Here is a 26910-nt window from a genome sequence, read left to right as displayed (position 1 = left end):
TAGACTGTTATCTGAGAAGGAAGAATGTGCAGTGTTTCAGGGAGAATGCAGGGAACGGCATTCGGTGAATTGCTCATTCGGAGAGCCTGTGCAGACACGGAAGCCTGAATTGGTCCTTCTGTGCTGTAATAATTCTCTGATGTTTTTATTACAGGATGCTGACCAAGGGGACACTGTGATGGGGCGTCTCAGACGGGTGTAATGGTGGAGAATGGGGAATTCATGGCTGGAAAGGGAAGTTGTCCTATGGGAACTGGAATCTTAGCAGGGACTCTCCGACAGCCTGTACGGGTCGAAGGCATCCAGGAAATATCTTCCCTCCCACCTCCTCCTGAGGTGGCCTCTGGATTCCTGGTGCCAATGCCTGTGTCCTCATGATGGTGATGATATGAAGGGTGCAGCAGAACACCATGAACTCAGACACCTGCTCCAGTGAATACTGGAGGGCTCTCCCCGAGCGGTTCAGACATCGGAAGCATTGCTTCATCACACCGATGGTCTGTTCCACCATGTTCCTGGTGACTCCATTGCTCACATTATACACATGCTAATTGCATAACTAACAGTTGATGGTGGGAGGTTGATTGAGGGTGTAGAAGCATGGGCTGTGTCTAGAGGGGGTTCATTTGTCTCCAAGGGGCCACATTCTGGTTCTTCATGGAGCCCCAATGTGTTGGGACCGGCTGACTGCTTCAGAATGAAGGGATGGTGGCTGCTGCCAGGATGGTGGACATTCACCAACATGACGTACTGGCCATGCTCACACACCAACTGCACATTGCAGGAGTGAGAGTTATTTCAGTCCCTGTACCTCAACCCATGGGTTGACATGGGGGCCCCGCAGAACCACCAACACCATCAGGAATCCCGCTATCCTGACAAAGCCACGGGATCTCTCATCCTGCTTCTACCTGCTGAGGGAGATATTGATGACATAGATGGTCACCCTCACCTCCCAGAATTATCAATGGACAACACACAGGCCTAGTAACTACTGGCCAGTTAGTTTAACATCAGTTGTGAGGAAAGTTTTAGAAGCAATAATCAGGGGAAAAGGATAACACACACTTGGAGAGATTGAGTTAATTAAGGATTGTCAGCACGGATTTCTAAAAGGCACATCATGATTGATGAAGTAATTGAATTTATTTAGAAAATCAGAGAAGGTTGATGAAGGGAATGTGGTGGATGTTGTCTACGTGGATTTTATGAAATTATTTGACGAAGAAACACAGAAGCTTGGCTAACAAAATTGAAGATCATGGAATAGCAAATAATTGGATCAAAAATTGTCCATAGGACATAAAAAAGAGAAATGTGTTAAATGGTTGTTTTTCAGACTGGAGGATGGTAGACAGTGATGTTCCCCAAGGGTCAGGGCTTAGGACCACTGTTTGTTTTTTTGCTATATATGAGTTACATGGATCTTGGAATACAGAGTAGAATTTCAAAATTTTCCGATGATACCAGGTCGTGTTGCAGGAGGTGACACAGCTCGGTGACCACCTCCTAATTGAATCACAGTTACCTCAGACACTGCTCCTGGGTTAGGTGTGCATAGGAAAATTGCTCTTGGAAAACCCAGGGAGAGTAGGGCAGAGCCCCTTCCTCCTCTCACTTTACAGAGTTTGCCCTCTCTGCAGCCTCTGCTCCATTTCTTGGTCGTGTTGCAGACCCAGGGCCACTGTAACTACAGTCAAGAACAAATACCAAAGAACAGGACAGCACAGGAACAGACCACTCGGCCCTCCAAGCCTGCGCCGATCTTGATGCCTGCCTAAACTAACACCTTCTGCACTTCCGGGGCCCATATCCCTCTATTACCTTTCTATTTATGCATTTGTCAAGATGTCTCTCAAATGTCGCTATCGTATCTGCTTCCAACACCTCCCCTGGCAGCAAGTTCCAGCCACTCACCACCCTCAGTGTAAAAGACCTGCCTCGCAGATTCCCTCTAAACTTTGCCCCTCGCACCTTAAACCTATGTCCCCTAGCAACTGATTCTTCCACCCTGGGAAAAAGCTTCTGACTATCCACTCTGTCGATGCCGCTCATAACTTTGTAAACCTCTATCATGTCGCCCCTCCACCTCCGTCGTTCCAGTGAAAACAATCCGAGTTTTTCCAACCTCTCCTCATAACTAATGCCCTCCAGACCAGGCAACATCCTGGTAAACCTCCTCTGTACCCTCTCCAAAGCCTCCACGTCCTTCTGGTAGTGTGGCCGCCAGAATTGCACGCAAAATTCCAAGTGTGGCCTAACTAAGGTTCTGTACAGCTGCAACATGACATGCCAATTTTTATACTCTGTGCCTCGTCCGATGAAGGCAAGCATGCTGTATGCCTTCTTGAATACCTTATCCACCTGCGTTGCCACTTTCACTGACCCGTGGACCTGTACGCCCAGATCTCTCTGCCTGTCAATACTCCTAAGGGTTCTGCCATTTACTGTATACCTCCCACCTGCATTAGACCTTCCAAAATGCATTACCTCACATTTGTCCGGATTAAACTCCATCTGCCATTTCTCCACCCAAGTCTCCAACCGATCTATATCCTGCTGTATCTTCTGACAATCCTCATTATTATCTGCAACTCCACCAACCATTGCATCGTCCACAAACTTACTAATCAGACCAGCAACATTTTCCTCCCAATTATTTGCATATACTACAAACAGCAAACGTCCCAGCACTGATCCCTGCGGAACACCACTGGTCACATCCCTCCATTCAGAAAAGCACCCATCCACTGATACCCTCTCTCTTCTGTGACCGAGCCACTTCTGTATCCATCTTGCCAGCTCACCTCTGATCCCTTGTGACTTCACCTTTTGTCTGCCATGCGGGACCTTGTCAGAGGCTTTACTAACGTCCATATAGATAACATCCAATGCCCTTCCTTCATCAATCATCTTCGTCACTTCCTCAAAAAACTGAATCAAATTAGTCAGACACGACCTCCCCTTCACAAAACCATGCTGTCTCTCGCTAATAAGTTCGTTTGTTTCCAAATGGGAGTAAATCCTGTCCCGAAGAATCCTCTCTAATAATTTCCCTACCACTGACGTAAGGCTCACAGGCCTATAATTTCCTGGATTATCCTTGCCACCCTTCTTAAACAAAGGAACAACATTGGCTTTTCTCCAGTCCTCTGGGACCTCACCTGTAGCCAATGAGGATGCAAAGATTTCTGTCAAGGCCCCAGCAATTTCTTCCCTTGCCTCCCTCTGCATTCTAGGGTAGATCCCATCAGGCCCTGGAGACTTATCTACCTTAATGCTTTGCAAGACACCCAACACCTCCTCCTTTTTGATAATGAGATGACTGAGTCTATCTGCATACCCTTCCCTCGGCTCATCATCCACCAAGTCCTTCTCTTTGGTGAATACTGATGCAAAGTACTCATTTAACACCTCGCCCATTTCCTCTGGCTCCACGCATAGATTCCCATCTCTGTCCTTGAATGGGCCAACCCTTTCCCTGGTTACACTCTTGCTCTTTATAAATGTATAAAAAGCCTTGGGATTTTACTTAAACCTGTTTGCCAATGACTTCTCATCACCCCTTTTAGCCTTCCTGACTCCTTGCTTAAGTTCCTTCCTACTGTCTTTATATTCCTCAAGTCTGTTCCTAGCCATCCAGCCCTTACAAATGCTTCATTTTTCTTTTTGACGAGGCTCACAATATCCTGTGTTATCCAAGCTTCCCGAAACTTGCCAAACTTGTCTTTCTTCCTCACAGGAACATGCTGGTCCTGGATTCTAATCAGCTGACGTTTGAAAGAGTCCCACATGTCAGATGTTGATTTAACATCAAACAGCTGCCCCCATTCTAAATTCTTCAGATCCTGCCTAATTTTGTTATAATTAGCCTTCCCCCAATTTAGCACCTTCACCTGAGGACTTCTCTTATCCTTGTCCACAAGTACCTTAAAACTTATGGAATTATGGTCACTGTTCCGGGAATGCTCCCCCACTGAAACTTCGACCACCTGGCCGAGCACATTCCCCAATAACAGGTCCAGAATGGCCCCAGCCCTAGTTGGACTATATACATACTGTTTCAAGAAGCCTTCCTGGATGTTCCTCACAAATTCTGCCCCATCCAAGCACCTAGCATTAAGCGAGTCCCAGTCAATATTGGGGAAGTTAAAATCACCCACCACTGCAACCCTGTTACCTTTACATCTTTCCTAAATCTGTCTACATATCTGCTCCTCTACCTCCCTCTGGCTGTTGGCAGGCCTGTAGTAAACCTCCAACATCGTGACTGCACCCTTCCTATTCCTGAGCTCCACCCATATTGACTCGCTGCATGACCCCTCTGATTTGTCCTCCCGCAGTACAGCTGTGTTATTCTCCTTAACCAGTAATGCAACTCCGTCACCCCTTTTACATCCCCCTCTATCCCGCCTGAAGCTTCCAAAGCCTGGAACATTTAGCTGCCAATCCTGCCCTTCCCTCAACCAAGTCTCTGCAATAGCAACAACATCATATTTCCAAGTACTAATCCAAGCTCTAAGTTCATCTGCCTTACCTGTTATACTTCTCGCATTGAAACAAATGCACTTCAGAACACCAGTCCCGCTGTGCTCAGAAACATCTCCCTGCTTGCTTTTCCTCTGAGTCCTACTGGCCTTCTTTACTATGTCCTCCTCATTTATTTCACTAGCTGTCCTACTGCTCTGGTTCCCACCCCCCTGCCACACTAGTTTAAACCCTCCCGAGTGACGCCAGCAAACCTTGCAGCCAGGATATTAGTGCCCCTCCAGTTTATATGCAACCCGTCCTTCTTGTACAGGTCCCATCTATCCCTGAAGAGAGCCCAATGGTCCAGATATTGGGCGGCACAGTGGCGCAGTGGTTAGCACCGCAGCCTCACAGCTCCAGGGACCCGGGTTCGATTCTGGGTACTGCCTGTGTGGAGTTTGCAAGTTCTCCCTGTGTCTGCGTGGGTTTTCTCCGGGTGCTCCGGTTTCCCCCCACAAGCCAAAAAGACTTGCAGGTTGATAGGTAAATTGGCCATTATAAATTGTCACTAGTATAAGTAGGTGGTAGGGAAATATAGGGACAGGTGGGGATGTTTGGTAGAAATATGGGATTAGTGTAGGATTAGTATAAATGGGTGGTTGATGTTCGGCACAGACTCGGTGGGCCGAAGGGCCTGTTTCAGTGCTGTATCTCTAATCTAATCTAATCATATCTGAAACCCTCCCTTCTACACCAGCTGCTCAGCCACGTGTTTAGCTGCACTATCTTCCTGCTTCTAGCCTCACTGGCAAGTGGCACAGGGAGTAATCCAGAGATTACAACCCTCGAGGTACTGTTTTTTTAACTTTCCACCTAACTCCCTAAACTCCCTCTGCAGGACCTCATCACTCTTCCTGCCTATGTCATTGGTGCCGATGTGTACCACAACCTCTGGCTGTTCACCTTCTCCCCTTCAGAATGCCCCATGTCCGTTCAGAGACATCCTTGACCCTGGCACCAGGGAGGCAACATACATACCTGGAGTCTCTTTCACATCCACAGAAGGGCCTATCTGTGCCCCTGACTATAGAGTCCCCTATAACAATTGCTCTTCTGTGCTTTGTCCCTCCCTGCTGAGCAACAGTGCCAGCCGTGGTGCCACTGCTCTGGCTGCTGCTGTTTCCCCCTGATAGACCATACCTCGTCCAGAGTTGGGTCTCTCTTCTCAACAACACTCCCCAGGCCCTGTCATTCACTGTATATGTCCTGCCCTGGTTTAACTTCCCAAAATGCATCACTTCGCACTTGTCTGCATTAAATTCCATTTGCCAATCCCTTGCCCACTTTCCAAGTTTATCCATATCCTGGTGTAACCTGAGACAACCTTCTTCACTTTCTACTATTCCATCAATTTTTGTATCATCTGCAAACTTACCAATCATGCCCCCTACATTCATATCCAAGTCATTAATATATATGACAAACAAGAGAGGGCCCAGAACCGATCCCTGCGACACACCACAGGTCACCGGCCTCCAATCTGAAAAACAACCCTCCACTTCCACCCTCTGCCTCCTATTACCAAACCCATTTTGTATCCAATTGGCGAGCTCACCCTGGATCACATGTGTTTGAACCTTCTGGACCAGCCGACCATGCGGGATCTTGTCAAAGTCCATGTAAACAACGTCCATCGCCCTGCCCTCGTCAATACTCTTGGTCACCTCCTCAAAAAACTCAATCAAATTCCTGAGACATGATTCCCATGCACAAAGCCATGCTGAATATCTCTAATCAGATGTTGCCTTTCCAAATGCATATAAATCCTGTCTGTCTGAATCCCTTCCAATAACTTTCCCATCACTGATGTAAGGCTCACCGGCCTGTAGTTCCCTGGCTTATCACTGCTGCCCTTATTAAATAAAGGCACAACATTAGCTATCCTCCAGTCTTCTGGTACCTCACCCGTGGCTAACGATAATGTAGAAATCTCTGCTCGGGCTCCAGGAATATCCTCCCTTTCTTCCCGTAGCATCCGAGGATACACCTGGTCAGGCCCTAGGGATTTATAGAACATAGAACAAAGAACATTACAGCGCAGTACAGGCCCTTCAGCCCTCGATGTTGAGCCGACCTGTGAAACCATCTGACCTACACTATTCCATTTTATCTACCTTAATGCGCTTCAAAACCTCCAACACCTCCTCCTTTGTAATGTTGACATGCTCCAGGATATCGCTGTTCCCTCCCTTGAACTCACTAGCTTCCATGTCGTCTCCATGGTAAATAAAGACGAGAAGTATTCATTTAAGATCTCGCCCATTTCCCGTGGCTCCACACATAGATTACCACACTGATCCTTAAGGGGAACTACTCTCTCCCTGGTGTTCCTTTTCCTCTCAATATACTTTTAAAATATTTTAGGATTCTCCTTTAGCTTATCTGCCAGCGAAATCTCATGGCCCCTTTTCACCCTCCTAATTTCCTTCTTAAGTGTACTCCTATATCCCCTGTACTCCTCGAGGGACTCGTTTGATCCCCGCTGTCCATACCTGACATATGCCTCCTTCTTTGTCCTGAGGAGACCCTCAACATCCCTTGTCAACCAAGTTTCCCTAAACTTGCCAGCCTTGCCTTTGCATCTAACAGGAATATGCCAGCCCATAACTATTCCTTTCTCACTTTGAAAAGCCTCCCACTTGCCAGACGTCCCTTTACCTGTAAACCGTATCTGCCATTCAACTTTTGAGAGTTCCTGTCTGATGCCATCGAAATGAACCTTCCTCCAATTTGGGACTTCAACCTGAGGACCAGTCCTATCCTCTTCCATAACTATCTTGAAGCTAATAGAGTTATGGTCACTGGTCCCAAAGTGCTCCCCCACTGACACATCATCAACTGCCCATCTTCATTTCCTAAGAGGAGGTTGAGTGTAGCCTTTTCTCTAGTAGAGCCATCAACATACTGCTTCAGAAAACTATCCTGGTCACACTTAACAAATTCTTGCCCATCTGATCCCTTAGCACTAAGCCAGTCCCAGTCAATATTAGGGAAGTTAAAATCACTTACTGTTACAACCTTATAATTCCTACACCTATCTGTCATTTCCCTACATATATGCTCCTCCAATTCAGCTGCCTGTCTTGCCTATCCCTCAACCACGTTTCTGTAATAGCTACAATATCACAATCCCATGTTCTGACCCATGCTCTGAGTTCATCTGCCTTACCTGTAAGGCCTCTTACATTAAAGTACATGCAGTTTAGCATACAAGATCTTCCACGCTCCCTGTCCTGCCCCTGCCCGGCCTGCCTACTGGACCTGCTTGCATTAACCTCTACATTTACCTCAACTATGTCATCGGAGAGACTACTACTTTGAGTCCTACCCTCCTGCAAGATTCGATTAAACCCTCCCGAGTCGTACTAACAAATCTCCCCGCAAGGATATTGGTCCGCTTTCAGTTTAGATGCAACTCGACCCTCTTGTACAGGTCACCTCTGCACCAGAAGAGATCCCAATGATCCAAGTAGCTGAAGCCCTCCCGCCTACACCAGCTCTTCAGCCACACATTCATTTGCCTAATCCTCCTATTCCTACCCTCACTAGCACGTGGCACAGGGAGTAATCCTGAGATTCTTCTTCTTCCTTGGGCCTCCTTGTCTCGAGAAACAATGGATAAGCGCCTGGAGGTGATCAGTGGTGTGTGGAGCAGCGCCTGGAGTGGCGATAAAGGCGTATTCGAGAGTGACAGTCTCATCCACAGATGCTGCAGAAGCATTTGTTTGTCGGGGCTGTTACACAGTTGGCTCTCCCCTTGCGCTTCTGTCTTTTTACCTGCCAACTGCTAAGTCTCTTCGACTCGCCAAACTTTAGCCCTGCCTTAATTGCTGCCCGCCAGCTCTGGCGATCGCTGGCAACTGACTCCCACGACTTGTGATCTTTGTCAAAGGACTTCATGTCGCGTTTGCAGACGTCTTTAAAGCGGAGATATGGACGGCCGGTGGGTCTGATACCAGTGGCAAGCTCGCTGTACAATGTGTCTTTGGGGATCCTGCCAACTTCCATGCGGCTCACATGGCCAAGCCATCTCAAGCGCCGCTGACTCAATAGTGTGTATAAGCTGGGGATGTTGGCCGCCTCGAGGACTTCTGTGTTGGAGATACGGTCCTGCCACCTGATGCCGAGTATTCTCCGGAGGCAGCGAAGATGGACTGAATTGAGAGTCGCTGTTGGCTGACATACGTTGTCCAGGCCTCGCTGCCATAGAGCAAGGTACTGAGGACACAGGCTTGATACACTCGGAGTTTTGTGTTCTGTGTCAGTGCGCCATTTTCCCACACTCTCTTGGCCAGTCTGGACATAGCAGTGGAAGCTTTTCCCATGCGTTGTTGATGTTTTTTTTAGAGATACAGCACTGAAACAGGCCCTTCGGCCCACCGAGTCTGTGCCAACCATCAACCAACCACTGATACTAATCCTACACTATAGCATATTCCAACCACATCTGCACCTGTCCCTATATTTCCCTACAACCTACCTCCACTAGGGGCAATTTTATAATGGCCAATTTACCTATCAACCTGCAAGTCTTTGGCATGTGGGAGGAAACCGGAGCAGCCGGAGGAAACCCACGCAGACACAGGGAGAACTTGCAAACGCCACACATTTCTGCATCTAGAGACAGGTTACTGGTGATAGTTGAGCCTAGGTAGGTGAACTCTTGAACCACTTCCAGAGCGTGGTCGCCAAATTGATGGATGGAGCATTTCTGACGTCCTGTCCCATGATGTTCGTTTTCTTGAGGCTGATGATTAGGCCAAATCCTGAGAGTATCCCTAGAGGTTCTACTTTTTAACCTTCTGCCTAACGCCCTATATTCACTGTGCAGGACCTTATCTCTCTTCCTGTGTATATCGTTCGCACCAATATGGGCCACGACCTCTGGCTGCTCACTCTCCCTTTCAGAATTTTCTGCAGCCACTCCGAGACATCCTTGACCCTAGAAGCAGGGAGGCAACATATCATCCTGGTGTCTCTTTTGCGGCCACAGAAACGCCTACCTGTACCCTCTACGATAGAATCCCCTATCAAAATAGCTCTTCCACCCCTTTTCCTCCCCTGCTGTGCAGCAGAGCCCTCTGTGGTCCCACGGGCCTGGCTGTTGCCGCTTTCCCCTGGGAGGTCATCCCCCCAACAGTATCCAAAGTGGTCGATCTGTTTGAGAGCGGGGTGGCCACAAGAGACTCCTGCACTACCTGCCTGTGCCTACTACTCTGTCTGGTGGTCACCCATCGCTTTTCTGCCTGTGCAGCTATTACCTGCGGTGTGACCACCTCGCTAAACATGTTATCCACGACTTCCTCAGCATTATGGATGCTCCACAGTGATTTCACCCGCAGCTCCATCTCCGTAATGTGGGTGTCCAGTAGCTGCAGATGGATACACTTCCTGCACACATGGTCACCAGGGACACTGGAAGCATCCCTGATTTCCCACATAGCGCAGGTGGAAAATCACGGGGCTGAGATCTCCTGTCATGACCTACCCTTAGATTAATTAGTTGCACCATTAATTTAAAAAATACTAATTACATGAGGGGCCTTGTTCTGCCCACTTCAATCTAAGGTTCTTAATAATTAAAAAAGTAAACACTTCAGTAGTACTCACTTTATCACCAGAGTTCTTTTCCCACAAAAATAAACTTTTCACTTTTTCAAAGATATTTACATGCACTAACAGCTGCTACTCACCCAACCAATCAGCTTGCAACTCTCCTCTGACGTCACTGTTGGCGTTCTTCATGAAGAATTCTATCATATTATGGTCGCTCATCCTCAAGGGATTTCACACATTTAGATTGTCAATTATTCCTCTCTCTTTACACAATACCCTGTCTGGGATGGCCTGTTCTCCAGTTGGTTCCTCAACGTATTGGGGCTGCACAGTGGTGCAGTGGTTAGCACCGCAGCCTCACAGCTTCAGGGACCCGGGTTCGATTCCGGGTACTGCCTGTGTGGAGTTTGCAAGTTCTCCCTGTGTCTGCGTGGGTTTTCTCCAGGTGCTCCGGTTTCCTCCCACAAGCCAAAAGACTTGCAGGTTGATAGGTAAATTGGCCATTATAGATTGTCACTAGTATAGGTAGGTGGTAGGGAAATATCGGGACAGGTGGGGATGTTTGGTAGGAATATGGGATTAGTGTAGGGTTAGTGTAAATGGGTGGTTGATGTTCGGCACAGACTCGGTGGGCCGAAGGGCCTGTTTCAGTGCTGTATCTCTAATCTAAAACTATCCCATATACATTCCATGACTTCCTCCTTGACGTTTTTGTGACGTCTATATGCAGATTAAACTCACCCATAATTACAGATGTTGCTTTATCGTATGCATCTCTGATTTCCTGTTTAAGACCATTCCCACATCACAACCACAGTTTGGGGGTTTATATATATAACACCCACTGACGTTTTTTGCCCCTGAGTATTTCTCAGCTCTACCCATACAGACTCCACATAATCAGAGCTAATATCCTTCCTCATTATTGCGTTAATTTCCTTTTTAACCTGCAATGCAACTCCACCGCGGATGGAAATACGCCGTTTTACTGATGGTGTGAATGTTTGGTCAGAAGCTCATCGCCAGGTATCTCAAGGTTAACTATGTAACCACGTTTCTGAACAGTTTGACTTCGTCTCAAGCATTTACAAAGGAGAGGGATGGAGTGTGGAGCTAGGAAATGTTTGGAGTAGAGACAGAAAACAATGGCTTCAATCTTTAGTTTAGTTCAGAGATACAGCACTGAAACAGGCCCTTCGGCCCACCGAGTCTGTGCCGACCATCAACCACCCATTTATACTAATCCTGCACTAATACCACATTCCTATCACATCCCCACCTGTCCCGATATTTCCCTACCACATACCTATACTAAGGGCAATTTATAATGGCCGATTTATCTATCAACCTGCAAGTCTTTTGGCTTGTGGGAGGAAACCGGAGCACCCGGAGAAAACCCACGCAGACACAGGGAGAACTTGCTAACTCCACACAGGCAGTACCCAGAATTGAACCCGGGTCGCTGCGAACCACTGCGCCACTGTGCCGCCCCTCAATATCTTCTCAATATTTAATTGACATTGCAGATGTGTGAAGTAATACATTTTGAAAGGATGAATGAGGAGAGACAATACAAGTTAAATGGTACAACTATAAAGGTGGTGAAATAACAGAGACACTTGGGGTATTTGTACACAAATCTTTGAAGGTGGCAGGAAAGGTTAACTGGACAGTTAATAAATATATGGCATCCTCGGATTTATAAATAGAGGCAAAAAGAACAAAAGCAAGGACATTATGTGAAACACATATAAAATACTAGTTCAGCTGCACCTGGAGTCTTGTGTCGAATACTGGGAACCACACTTTAGGCAGGACATGAAGCCTTCGGACAGGGTACAGAACTGTTTTACGAGAATTTGTGCAGGCATGAGGGATTACAATTATGTAGCTGGGGTTGTTCTGCTTCGAGCAGAGAACTTTCAGAGGAGATTTGATTGAGGTGTTTAACATTAGGAAGGGTTTAGATAAATTAAATAAAGAGAAACTGTTTCCAATGTCCAAGGGGTCACTAACCAGAGACACAGATTTAAGGCGATTGGTAAAAGAAGCAGACATGAGGATTTTTGTTTCTGAGTGGTTTGGATTTGGGATGCACTGTCTGATAGGCTGATAGATACAGATTCAATAGTAGATCCCAAAAGGGAATTGGATAAATATCTGAAGGAGAAAAAATGTTAGGGTATAGTGAAAGAGCCAGGGAGTGGGTGTAACTGGATTGCTCTTTGAAAGGGCCAGCACTGACTTGATGGGCCGAATGACATCATTCAGGACTGTGTTATTCTATGATTCCATGATTGTTCCTGCCTGTACTTTCCCAATATTCCTATCCTTTCAGCAGCTGTTTGATAAAGTAGCACATAACAGCAGTGTTACCGAATTAGAAACACATGGGATTAAAGGGTCAATGTCAGCAGTGACTCAGTTTGTCGCTCTCTCCCCTGTCAGTCACAAGCTTCTAGGATCAAGTGTCACTGCAGGACTTGATGACAAGAATCAAGGCTGACACTGCAGTCCTGTACTGAGGGAGTGCTGCACTGTCCGAGGTGCCACCTTATCAAAGAAAAGGTAAAGCCAGGCCCCGTCTGCCCTCTCAGGTGGATGTAAAGATCCTATGGAATTATTTAGAAGGTCAGGGGAATTATTCCCAGTGTCCTGGTCAACATTTACCCCTCAAATTAACATCACAAAAACAGATCTGATCATGACCACACTGCTACTTATGGGATCTTGCTGTGCGGAAATTGGCTGTATATTTCCTACATTACAAGACAGACTAAACGGTAAAAAGTACTCGTTGGTTGTAAGTCGCTTTGGGACATGCAGTCGTCAAGAAGGCGTTACATAAATGGAAGTACTTTTTTTATTTTCAATGTCAGCATGCAGGAAATTAGGTCAGTGACAGAAAGCAGAGAGTAGTGGAGAATGGTTGTTGTTCAGTCTGGAGGGAAGGACAAAGTGCGGTTCCCCAGCGTCACTGTTGGAATCACTGTTGCTGTATGTTAATGCAATGGGCTTGTGTACAGAGAGGACAATTTCATCGTTTTCAGAGGGCAGGAAACTCAGAAATGTTAATAAACAGTCTGAAGGATAGTAACAGACTTCAGCAGGACAGAGACTGACTGGTGAAATGGACAGGAACATGGCAGATGTAATTTAACACAGTGAAGTGTGAAGTGAGACATTTGGGTAGGCAATATGAGGAGAAACAATATAAACGCAATGGTCCCATTATAAAGTGAGTGCAGGATTAGAGAGACCTGGGGTGTACACGCACAGATCTTTAATGTAACATGTAGTGTCCTTGGTGTTAGAGAGAGAGGCACAGAGTAATAAAACTCAGGAGGAAATGCTGATGTTCATCCATCATTGGTTAAGTCCCAGCTGGAGAATTGTGTCCAATTCTGAGCACCACACTTTGGTAAGGATGTCAAGGACTTAGTGAATATACAGATGTGATTTACTGGAATGGTACCAGGGATCTGGGAATTCAGTTACGTGGAGAGATTGGAAAAGCTGGGATTGTTCTCTTTAGAGCAGTGAAGGGTAAGGGGAGATTTAATATAGAATTCAAAATCATGAAGGGTTTTGATAGGTCAATTAATGTGAAACTGTTTCCAGTGTCAGAAAGTTCAGTATTAAGAAGGCACAGATTGAAGGTAATTGACAAAGAACCAGAGGTGAAATGAGGAGAATTTTCTGACACAGCGAGTTGTTGGGATCTGGAATTCACTGCCTGAAAACATGATGGAAGCAGATTCAATAATATCTTTCAAAAGGGAATTCATCAAATACATGAATTGGAATTTAAAAAGCTGGAATGTGGGTCAAAAGGAGGAGAGAGGAACTAATTTGATACCTCTTTCAAAGAGACTGCACTGACACAATGGGCTGAATATCCTCCTTCTGTGCGTAGGGTTTGTGATTCATGATCTGCCCGTGCCGGTACTTGTTGAGGCAGGTGACACACAAAGCTCCTGCTTTCTCCTCATTTCCATGAATTCTACTTGCTGCCCAGCGTGACCCACGCTGATGTCTGTCTGCACATTAACTGGGAGCGAAGTGAGCGTGAGGCTGGTTTGTGTTTCAGCCAGCATTCAGCTTTTAAAGGCAATCTGTCCCTCTTAAAGGGAAGCTGCACAGAATCACAGGAGGCTGCGTGTGCTGCTGCTGCTGCTGACTGTGAATTCTGCAATTGGAAACAAGGTAAATGGAATACTAGGACAGAGAGAGGGATCTGCAGTTCACGGATGTGTTGCTGGAGGCCTTAGTCATGGAGGGGGGCAGGAGGAGGGAGGCCATGTTTTCATGGCGTGGGGTCGAGGCCCTCAAGTAACACTCTCCGAAGGGAATGGGAGCAGGTGGCCAGGGAGGTCAATGCAAGAAGTCCGGCCCCGAGGACCTGGCAGCAGAGCCAGAAGAAGTTTAATGAGCTCACACGGGTGATCAATGCCGGTGAATTCATCTCCACATGGCATCTCCTACCCCCAACACAACCAACCTCGCACGTTGCTCAATGTACCACACCCCCATCACTCACCCATCAGCAATCCCTAACACTCAGGATTCAAACCTAACATTCACTTACTCCACCTCACCCTCACGCACCTTCCACTGATGCCAGCCTCACACCCACCTCTCAATGCCTCCACATACCTCCAACTATTCAGCTATGGTAGGCAAATCACCCAAACACAGTGAAACACAATCACTGACATTCTGCTCTCTCGTACAGGACAAGGCGGCCCATAATCACAGGGAACAACAGTGTTCCGGCGAGGGCCAGGCATACCTTCATCCCCTGAGCCTGAGGGAGGAGATGGTTCTTCACATCATGGGACCGGCTGTGACAGAGCCCGTAACATCCGGCATCACCGACAGTATTCAGGATGATGCTATGTTCCTGCCTTATGTCCCTTGTTAACTCCCACCTGCCCCTCATCCTGCTGTCTGGGATGATGTACAAGCTTCAGATGATGGGACCATTGACCTCCTGCTTTCCATCCCACCCCCAATCCATCACCCCAACTTTCCCCTTCGAATTTTATACTTTCCAATGATAACCCAAAACTACCAGCTTCCCAGTCACAGCAGCTCCAGGAGACAGAGAGAGAGCAGCAGCACAGCACTGATGGCGAAGCGCCATCACTTGGTCTAATACTCACAGCCAACAGTTCAAATACTTACACTGTGTGTGCTTTAGAGGCTGGTACAGAGTCGGAATCTACACGTGGTGAGTCACCGAGCACGAGTGAGCTGCAGCCAGGCCAGGGGGAAAGAATAGTTCATGTGTCAGCTCACCAGAGGGCGAGGTCACAAATGTGTTATAATACACAGGACTCAGATATGAACATTGCTGGAACTGCATACAGGAGAATGCTGATGGACATGTACACTGAGAGACTTTGTCCATTGACAGGCCTGTCAGACAGTCTGTTATCACTGTCAAGGAACATGGAGGAGTCCGGCTCCAAGATGGCACAGGACATTGCACAGATATTGAAGCCCATTCTTTCCCCTGTGGAAGTGGTCACTAACTACATGACATCACTAGCAGACCCATCCATGATACAGTATCTGGTGACCATTGTCTCAGCTTCCACTGCAGCACAGACGGCAGACACCCAACGTCTCAGTGCAGCAATGGAAGCTCAGACTGAGGTCATGTGATCCATGCTTGCTGCCATGCAGGATCAAGCTTCTCTGGTGGGTAGGGCAGAGCCCCCTCTTCTTGCCTCTTGACATAGATTCCCCTCTCTGCAGCCTCTGCTCCATTTGTTGGTCATGTTACAGACCCAGATACACTGTAACTACAGTCTCCAAACCTCGTCCAGAATTGGGTAAAAAAGTCCTCTGGCCTGCCTGAATGTCTGCAGCAGCTCACGACACAACGTCCAGAAAAACATCCAAAGCACCTCCACTAACTTTACAATGGCATTAGCAAGTCAAAAGCCCCTCACCTGTAAGTTGGATGCCTGGTCCTTTGAAATAACAAGTGACTAACATAGGTTGTCAGTTAACATCCACAGACCAAGTTTCAAGGACAGATATCAACACTTTTGGGCTGGTGCACTGACGTCACCTTGAACCCTCCTTACACTAACAGCACATACATAGAACACCCGGGCAAGTCCCCTGCCCAGCATGGGGCACTGTGTTGGCCACACTAGAAGTGGCCGGCTGTGCAGATAGCATAATCTTATGGAGCAAGGTTTCTGTAACATTGGCACCAGCATGGAATTCACAGCCGGGGGAGATAGAGAGAAAAAGCAACGCACTTTCAATGGGGAATTGGGAAAAGAGTTGAAGGCATAAGATTTTCAAGAATATGGGATATGGACAGGGAAATGGGACTAATTGGAGGGGTGAGGCCATGGAGGGATTCAAACACAAGAATGAGAATATTTAAATTAAGGTGCTGCCAGACCGGGAGCCAATGTAGATCAGTGAGCACAGGGGTGATGGGTGATCAGGATTTGGGGTGATGGGTGATCGGGATTTGGTGTATATTAGTTTCCAGGCAGCAGATTTCTGGATGGTCTGTGGTTTATGGAGGTTTATATCTGGGAGGGTGACCAGGACAGAATTGGAATAGTCAAGTGTGGATTTAACAAAAACACGGATGAGGGCTTATGCAGGAGATGTTTTTAGACAGAAGTGGACATGGGTGATATTACAGAAGTGGTATTAGGCAGGTTAAGTGATGGAGAGAACATAGCGATGAACTCAGCTCAGGTATAGATAGAACATAGAGGTTGTAAACTGTCTGGTTCAGCCTCAGACATTGGCTCGTGAGATCGATATAGACAGTGGATAGGGAGCAGACTTTGTGAGAGAGACTGAAGACAGAGGCTTCAGTATTCCCAGGGTTTACATGACAAGAACAAATGTCAGTGACATATGGTTTATAGATATAATAGTTGGATCCAGAGACTTACCAGGGACACCAATAATAGCGAGGATGGGATAGTAGATCGTTTGAATCATCTTTCGTGCATAATAGATTCGTATTTCTAATGTTCTCCAATAATAATCTGCAGTAACTTCGCCAAACCAATAGGATAAACTCTTGCTGCCCATTTTTGTAAAATTCCAATCTATTGTTCTCAGATTCTGATCAATCCTTTCCCACTCTCTGGAGCTGCTGTTAGTCTGGAGGTGATGCACCCGGCTTGGAATAACACATTGAAAGAAATCCCTTATTAATGGAAGTGGAAAACTCTCCAATGACACAATTAGGGTGCATGGAGACTGACATTAATTACACACACTGAACAAACATATTCAGTTAACCCCTGTCAAACCAACATTTAGTGTTCCAAAATAAAGTAGAACATTTACCCAGACTGGATGTTATGTATGAGGTTTGTTAAGGGAAGTAGTGGTAGAGTCACTGGCCAGAAGCTTTCACTCCTCCTTGGCTATGGGAGTAGTGACAGGGGAGTGGAGGACTGTAAATTATGCACCCTGTTTAAAAAAAGAGATGGGATAAACCCTGTAACTTCTGACCAATCAGTCTAATGTCGGCGATTGGAAATTTCTAGAGGCCATAACCCAGCTCAAAAATATATCTTTCTTGGAAAAACATCTGATAATAAATGACAAACAGGATGGATAGCTTGATAACCAATCATGTCTGATAATCTTGATCAAGTTAGTTGATGACATAACTGTGAGTGTTGATGAGGGCAGCTTGTTTCGTGTTATGTATATGAACTTTCAAAAGGCCTGTGATCAAATGACATTTCATAGACTTGTTATGAAAAATGGAAGACATGGATTAATGTGACAGTGATAGTGTGGATATGACATTGACTCAGGGACAGAAAGCAGAGAGAAGTTGTGAACAGACATTGTTTATTCTGGGGGAGGAGAATATACAGTGATGTTTCTCAGGGGTCAGTATTAGAATCATTGCTGTTCCTAACATATAGATAGATGCATGATATCGACGTAAATGTAAAAATAAACAATTTCAACTCCTGCAGATGGCATGAAACTTATAAGTAAGGGTGACAAAGGCGCAGACCACAGAATTATCCAACCTCACAGACTGTATATAATTTTTTATTTATCATGGACTCTCATCCAACACCAATGTATTTATCAGTCTACTTTATTTGTGTGTGATTCTCGTGTGAGTGTGTGCGTGAATGAGTAGCGTACATGTTTATTATTTTATTCAGATCCAGTTTAGATTGTTAAGTATAATAAATTCACCTCTTGTTTAATCTCAAGAAAACCTGTCTGACTGGTTCTTACACGAGCACAATAAAGGTATAAGGTAAAATACTCACTGAGGTGGTCAGCACGTCCAATGCGAAAAAAAAATAAACCCTATTGTGGTCAAATGAGAGATCGGACAAGAGGGGATTTGGGACCACTCCTCACATGGCTGTAACAGAAATTGACTGTAACCCAATGACAAACGAGAAATTAGAAGTGGGAAAAACAATTGATTCCCAGAAAAAAAATGAAGATTTCAATGTAGGTTTTATTGTGGCTTTCGCTGCTACAGCACTAAAAAGTTCACATTCAGAGACAGTACCATCCTGAGCCACAGCTCATGAAAATATGAACAGATGAATTAGGATCACGAGTAGGCCACTCGGCCCCTCAGGCCTGCTCTGCCATTCAATAAGGTCATGACTAATCTGATTGTAAACTCGACTTCACATTTCCACCTGCCCCCGATAACCTTTCACCCCCTTGCTTATCAATAATCTATCTACCTCTGCCTTACAAATATTCAAAGACTCTGCTTCCAGCGCCTTTTGAGGAAGAGATTTCCAAAAACACACGACCCTCACAGGAAAAAAATCTCCTCATCTGTGTGTTAAATGGGTGACCCCCTTATTTTTAAATAGGGACCCCTAATTCTAGATTCTCCCACAATGGGAAACATCCTTTCCACATCCACCCCGTCAAGACGCCTCAGAGTCCTATATGTTTCAATCAAGTCGCCTCTTATTCTTCTAAAGTCCAGCGGATACAAGCCCAGCCTGTCCAATATTCCCACATAAGACGGCCCGCCCATTCCAGGTATCAGGCTAAATAGCCTTCTCTGTACTGCCCCCAATACAATTACATTATTCCATTAACAAGGAGACCAATACTGTACACAGCACTCCAGATGTGGTCTCACCAATGCCCTGTAAAACTGAAGCATGACCTCCATACTTTGCTATTCAATTTCTCTAGCAGTAAACAATAACATTCTATTAGTTTTCCAATTGCGTGCTGTACCTGCTTACTAGCCTTTTGTGATTCATGCACTTGGACACCCAGATCCCTCTGCATCTCAGTGCACTGCTATCTCTCACCATTTAGATAACAGGCTTCTTTTTTATTGTTCCTGCCAAAGTGGGCAATTTCACACTTTCCTGCAGTATACTCCATTTTCCAGGTCTTTGCCCACTCACTTAACCTATCTATATTCCTTTGCAGTCCCCTATGTCCTGTTCACAACTTAGTTTCCTACATATCTTTGTGTCATGGGAAAATATAGTAAACACAGGGCCTGGGAGAAATACTGAACTGTCACAAATTTAAACACAGGGCCTGGGAGAAATACTGAACTGTCACAACTGTAAACACAAGGCCTGGAGGAAATACTGAACTGTCACAAATTTAAACACAAGGCCTGGAGGAAATACTGAACTGTCACAAATTTAAACACAAGGCCTGGAGGAAATACTGAACTTTCACAACTGGAAACACAGGTCCTGGGGGAAAGACTGAACTGTCTCAATTTTAAACACAAGGCCTGGAGGATATACTGAACTGTCACAACTGTAAACACAGGGCTGGAGGAAATACTAAACTGTCACAAATTTAAACACAGGGCCTGGGGGAAATACTGAACTGTCACAAATTTAAACACAGGGCCTGGAGGAAATACTGAACTGTCACAACTGTAAACATGGGGTGTGGGGTAATACTGAAGTGTCACAACTGTAAATACAGGGCCTGGAAAAAATACTGAACTTTCCCTACTGTAAACATTGGGACTGGAGGAAATACTAAACTGTCACAATTTTAAACTTCGGGCCTGGAGGAAATACTGATCTGTCACAGTTTTGAAGACAGGGCCTGGGGGAAATACAGAGCTGTCACAACTTAAAACACAGGGCCTGGGAGAAATACAGAACAGTCACAAATTTAAACAGACAGACTGGACGAAAAACTGAACTGTCACAACTTTAAACACAGGTCCTGGGGGAAATACTGAACTGTCACAACTTTAGGCACAGGTCCTGGGGGAATTACTGAGCTGTCACAACTTTAAACACACAGCCTGGACGAAAAACTGAACTGTCACAAATTTAAACACAAGGCTTGGAGGACATACTGAACTGTAACAAATTTAAACACAGGTCCTGGGGGAAATACTGAGCTGTCACAGTTTTGAACACAGTTTCTGGGGGAAATACTGAGCTGTCACAACTTTAAAGACAGGTCCTGGCGGAAATAGTGAACTGTCACAACTTTAAAGACAGGTCCGGGGGGAAATACTGAGCTGTCACAGTTTTGAACACAGTTTTGGGGGAAATACTGAGCTGTCACAAGTTTAAAGACAGGTCCTGGCGGAAATAGTGAGCTGTCACAACTGTAAACACAGGGCCTGGAGGAAACACTGAAATGTCACAACTTTTAATGACAGGTCCTGGGGGAAATACTGAACTGTCACAGCTTTAAACACAGGGCCTGTGGGAAATACTGAACTGTCACAAATTTAAACACAGTTTCTGGGGGAAATACTGAACTGTCACAGCTTTAAACACAGGGCCTGTGGGAAATACTGAATTGTCACAAATTTAAACACAGGGCCTGTGGGAAAAACTGAACTGTCACAAATTTAAACACAGTTTCTGGGGGAAATACTGAACTGTCACAGCTTTAAACACAGGGCCTGTGGGAAATACTGAACTGTCACAAATTTAAACACAGTTTCTGGGGGAAATACTGAACTGTCACAGCTTTAAACACAGGGCCTGTGGGAAATACTGAATTGTCACAAATTTAAACACAGGGCCTGGAGGAAACACTGAACTGTCACAAATTTAAACACAGGGCCTGGAGGAAATACTGAACTGTTACAAATTTAAACACAGGGCCTGGAGGAAATACTGAACTGTCACAAATTTAAACACAAGGCCTGGAGGAAATACTGAACTGTCACAAATGTAAAAACAGGGCCTGGAGGAATTACTGAACTGCAACAACTTTAAACACAGGGGCCTGGAGTAAATACTGAACTGTCACAACTTTAAACACAGGTCCTGGGGGAAATACTGAACTGTCACACATTTAAACACAGGGCCTGGAGGAAATACTGAACTGTCACAAATGTAAAAACAGGGCCTGGAGGAAATACTGAACTGCAACAACTTTAAACACAGGGGCCTGGAGTAAATACTGAACTGTCACAACTTTAAACACAGGTCCTGGGGGAAATACTGAACTGTCACAAATTTAAACACAGGGCCTGGAGGAAATACTGAACTGTCACAACTTTAAACACAGGGCCTGGAGGAAATACTGAACTGTCACAAATTTAAACACAGGGCCTGGAGGAAATACTGAACTGTCACAAATTTAAACACAAGGCCTGGAGGAAATACTGAACTGTCACAAATTTAAACACAGGGCCTGGAGGAAATACTGAACTGTCACAAATTTAAACACAGGGCCTGGAGGAAATACTGAACTGTCACAAATTTAAACACAAGGCCTGGAGGAAATACTGAACTGTCACAAATTTAAACACAAGGCCTGGAGGAAAGACTGAACTGTCACAAATTTAAACACAAGGCCTGGAGGAAAGACTGAACTGTCACAAATTTAAACACAGGGCCTGGAGGAAATACTGAACTGTCACAAATTTAAACACAAGGCCTGGAGGAAAGACTGAACTGTCACAAATTTAAACACAGGGCATGGAGGAAATACTGAACTGTCACAAATTTAAACACTGGCCCTGGAGGAAATACTGAACTGTCACAAATTTAAACACAAGGCCTGGAGGAAAGACTGAACTGTCACAAATTTAAACACAAGGCCAGGAGGAAATACTGAACTGTCACAAATTTAAACACAGGGTCTGGAGGAAATACTGAACTGTCACAAATTTAAACACAGGTCCTGGGGGAAATACTGAACTGTCACAAATTTAAACACAAGGCCTGGAGGAAATACTGAATTGTCACAAATTTAAACACAGGGTCTGGAGGAAATACTGAACTGTCACAAATTTAAACACAAGGCCTGGAGGGAATACTGAACTGCCACAACTTTAAACACAGGGCCTGGAGGTAATACTGAAATGTCACAAATTTAAACACAAGGCCTGGAGTAAATACTGAACTGTCACAACTTTAAACACAGGGCCTGGAGGTAATACTGAAATGTCACAAATTTAAACACAGGGCCTGGAGTAAATACTGAACTGTCACAACTTTAAACACAAGGCCTGGAGGAAATACTGAATTGTCACAAATTTAAACACAGGGTCTGGAGGAAATAACTAACTGTCACAAATTTAAACACAAGGCCTGGAGGAAATACTGAACTCTCACAAATTTAAACACAGGGCCTGGAGGAAATACTGAACTGTCACAAATTTAAACACAAGGCCTGGAGGAAATACTGAACTGTCACAAATTTAAACACAAGGCCTGGAGGAAATACTGAACTCTCACAAATTTAAACACAAGGCCTGGAGGAAATACTGAACTGTCACAAATTTAAGCACAAGGCCTGGAGGAAATACTGAACTGTCACAAATTTAAACACAAGGCCTGGAGGGAATACTGAACTGTCACAAATTTAAACACAGGGCCAGGAGGAAATACTGAACTGTCACAACTTTAAACACAGGGCCTGGAGGAAATACTGAACTCTCACAAATTTAAACACAGGGCCAGGAGGAAATACTGAACTGTCACAAATTTAAACACAGGGCCTGGAGGAAATACTGAACTCTCACAAATTTAAACACAAGGCCTGGAGGGAAATACTGAACTCTCACAAATTTAAACACAAGGCCTGGAGGAAATACTGAACTGTCACAAATTTAAACACAAGGCCTGGAGGAAATACTGAGCTGTCACAAATTTAAACACAAGGCCTGGAGGAAATACTGAACTGTCACAAATTTAAACACAAGGCCTGGAGGAAATACTGAACTGTCACAAATTTAAATACAGGGCCTGGAGGAAATACTGAACTGTTACAAATTTAAACACAAGGCCTGGAGGAAATACTGAGCTGTCACAAATTTAAACACAAGGCCTGGAGGAAATACTGAACTGTTACAAATTTAAACACAAGGCCTGGAGGAAATACTGAACTGTCACATCTTTAAACACAGGGTCCGGAGGAAATACTGAACTGTCACAGCTTTAAACACAGGGCCTGGAGGAAATACTGAACTGTCACAAATTTAAACACAAGGCCTGGAGGAAATACTGAACTGTTACAAATTTAAACACAAGGCCTGGAGGAAATACTGAACTGTCACAAATTTAAACACAGGGTCTGGAGGAAATACTGAACTGTCACAAATTTAAACACAGGGCCCGGAGGAAAGACTGAACTGTCACAACTTTAAACACAGGGTCTGGAGGAAATACTGAACTGTCACAAATTTAAACACAGGGCCTGGAGGAAATACTGAACTGTCACAAATTTAAACACAGGGCCTGGAGGAAATACTGAACTGTCACAAATTTAAACACAAGGCCTGGAGGAAATACTGAACTGTCACAAATTTAAACACAAGGCCTGGAGGAAATACTGAACTGTCACAAATTTAAACACAAGGCCTGGAGGAAATACTGAACTGTTACAAATTTAAACACAAGGCCTGGAGGAAATACTGAACTGTCACAAATTTAAACACAAGGCCTGGAGGAAATACTGAACTGTTACAAATTTAAACACAAGGCCTGGAGGAAATACTGAACTGTCACAAATTTAAACACAAGGCCTGGAGGAAATACTGAACTGTTACAAATTTAAACACAGGGCCCGGAGGAAATACTGAACTGTCACAAATTTAAACACAAGGCCTGGAGGAAATACTGAACTGTTACAAATTTAAACACAGGGCCCAGAGGAAATACTGAACTGTCACAACTTTAAACACAGGGTCTGTGGGAAATACTGAACTGTCACAAATTTAAACACAGTTTCTGGGGGAAATACTGAACTGTCACAGCTTTAAACACAGGGCCTGTGGGAAATACTGAATTGTCACAAATTTAAACACAGGGCCTGTGGGAAATACTGAACTGTCACAAATTTAAACACAGTTTCTGGGGGAAATACTGAACTGTCACAGCTTTAAACACAAGGCCTGGAGGAAACACTGAACTGTCACAAATTTAAACACAGGGCCTGGAGGAAATACTGAACTGTTACAAATTTAAACACAGGGCCTGGAGAAAAGACTGAACTGTCACAAATTTTAGCACAGGGCCTGGAGGAAATACTGAACTGCAACAACTTTAAACACAGGGGCCTGGAGTAAATACTGAACTGTCACAAATTTAAACACAAGGCCTGGAGGAAATACTGAACTGCAACAACTTTAAACACAGGGGCCTGGAGTAAATACTGAACTGTCACAACTTTAAACACAGGTCCTGGGGGAAATACTGAACTGTCACAAATTTAAACACAAGGCCTGGAGGAAATACTGAACTGTCACAACTTTAAACACAGGGCCTGGAGGAAATACTGAACTGTCACAAATTTAAACACAAGGCCTGGAGGAAATACTGAACTGTCACAAATTTAAACACAAGGCCTGGAGGAAATACTGAACTGTCACAAATTTAAACACAAGGCCTGGAGGAAAGACTGAACTGTCACAAATTTAAACACAGGGCCTGGAGGAAATACTGAACTGTCACAAATTTAAACACAAGGCCTGGAGGAAAGACTGAACTGTCACAAATTTAAACACAGGGCCTGGAGGAAATACTGAACTGTTACAAATTTAAACACAAGGCCTGGAGGAAAGACTGAACTGTCACAAATTTAAACACAAGGCCAGGAGGAAATACTGAACTGTCACAAATTTAAACACAAGGCCTGGAGGAAATACTGAACTGTTACAAATTTAAACATAGGGTCTGGAGGAAATACTGAACTGTCACAAATTTAAACACAGGTCCTGGGGGAAATACTGAACTGTCACAAATTTAAACACAGGGCCTGGAGGGAATACTGAACTGTCACAAATTTAAACACAGGTCCTGGGGGAAATACTGAACTGTCACAAATTTAAACACAGGGCCTGGAGGGAATACTGAACTGTCACAAATTTAAACACAAGGCCTGGAGGTAATACTGAAATGTCACAAATTTAAACACAAGGCCTGGAGTAAATACTGAACTGTCACAACTTTAAACACAAGGCCTGGAGGAAATACTGAATTGTCACAAATTTAAACACAGGGTCTGGAGGGAATACTGAATTGTCACAAATTTAAACACAGGGTCTGGAGGAAATACTGAACTGTCACAAATTTAAACACAGGGCCTGGAGGAAATACTGAATTGTCACAAATTTAAACACAGGGTCTGGAGGAAATACTGAATTGTCACAAATTTAAACACAGGGCCTGGAGGAAATACTGAATTGTCACAAATTTAAACACAGGGTCTGGAGTAAATACTGAACTGTCACAACTTTAAACACAAGGCCTGGAGGAAATACTGAATTGTCACAGATTTAAACACAGGGTCTGGAGGAAATACTGAACTGTCACAAATTTAAACACAGGGCCTGGAGGTAATACTGAAATGTCACAAATTTAAACACAAGGCCTGGAGTAAATACTGAACTGTCACAAATTTAAACACAAGGCCTGGAGGTAATACTGAAATGTCACAAATTTAAACACAAGGCCTGGAGTAAATACTGAACTGTCACAACTTTAAACACAAGGCCTGGAGGAAATACTGAATTGTCACAAATTTAAACACAGGGTCTGGAGGAAATACTGAATTGTCACACATTTAAACACAGGGCCTGGAGGAAATACTGAATTGTCACAAATTTAAACACAGGGTCTGGAGTAAATACTGAACTGTCACAACTTTAAACACAAGGCCTGGAGGAAATACTGAATTGTCACAAATTTAAACACAGGGTCTGGAGGAAATACTGAACTGTCACAAATTTAAACACAGGGCCTGGAGGAAATACTGAATTTTCACAAATTTAAACACAGGGTCTGGAGTAAATACTGAACTGTCACAAATTTAAACACAAGGCCTGGAGGAAATACTGAACTGTCACAAATTTAAACACAGGGCCTGGAGGTAATACTGAAATGTCACAAATTTAAACACAAGGCCTGGAGTAAATACTGAACTGTCACAAATTTAAACACAAGGCCTGGAGGAAATACTGAACAGTCACAAATTTAAACACAGGGCCTGGAGGAAATACTGAACTGTCACAAATTTAAACACAAGGCCTGGAGGAAATACTGAACTGTCACAAATTTAAACACAAGGCCTGGAGGAAATACTGAACTGTCACAAATTTAAACACTAGGCCTGGAGGGAATACTGAACTGTCACAAATTTAAACACAGGGCCAGGAGGAAATACTGAACTGTCACAACTTTAAACACAAGGCCTGGAGGGAATACTGAACTGTCACAAATTTAAACACAAGGCCTGGAGGAAATACTGAACTGTCACAAATTTAAACACAAGGCCTGGAGGAAATACTGAACTGTCACAAATTTAAACACAAGGCCTGGAGGGAAATACTGAACTGACACAAATTTAAACACAGGGCCT

This window comes from Heterodontus francisci, unplaced genomic scaffold, assembly GCF_036365525.1.
Source record: "Heterodontus francisci isolate sHetFra1 unplaced genomic scaffold, sHetFra1.hap1 HAP1_SCAFFOLD_395, whole genome shotgun sequence".
NCBI lineage: Eukaryota > Metazoa > Chordata > Chondrichthyes > Heterodontiformes > Heterodontidae > Heterodontus > Heterodontus francisci.
This window is presented reverse-complemented; position numbering follows the sequence as displayed.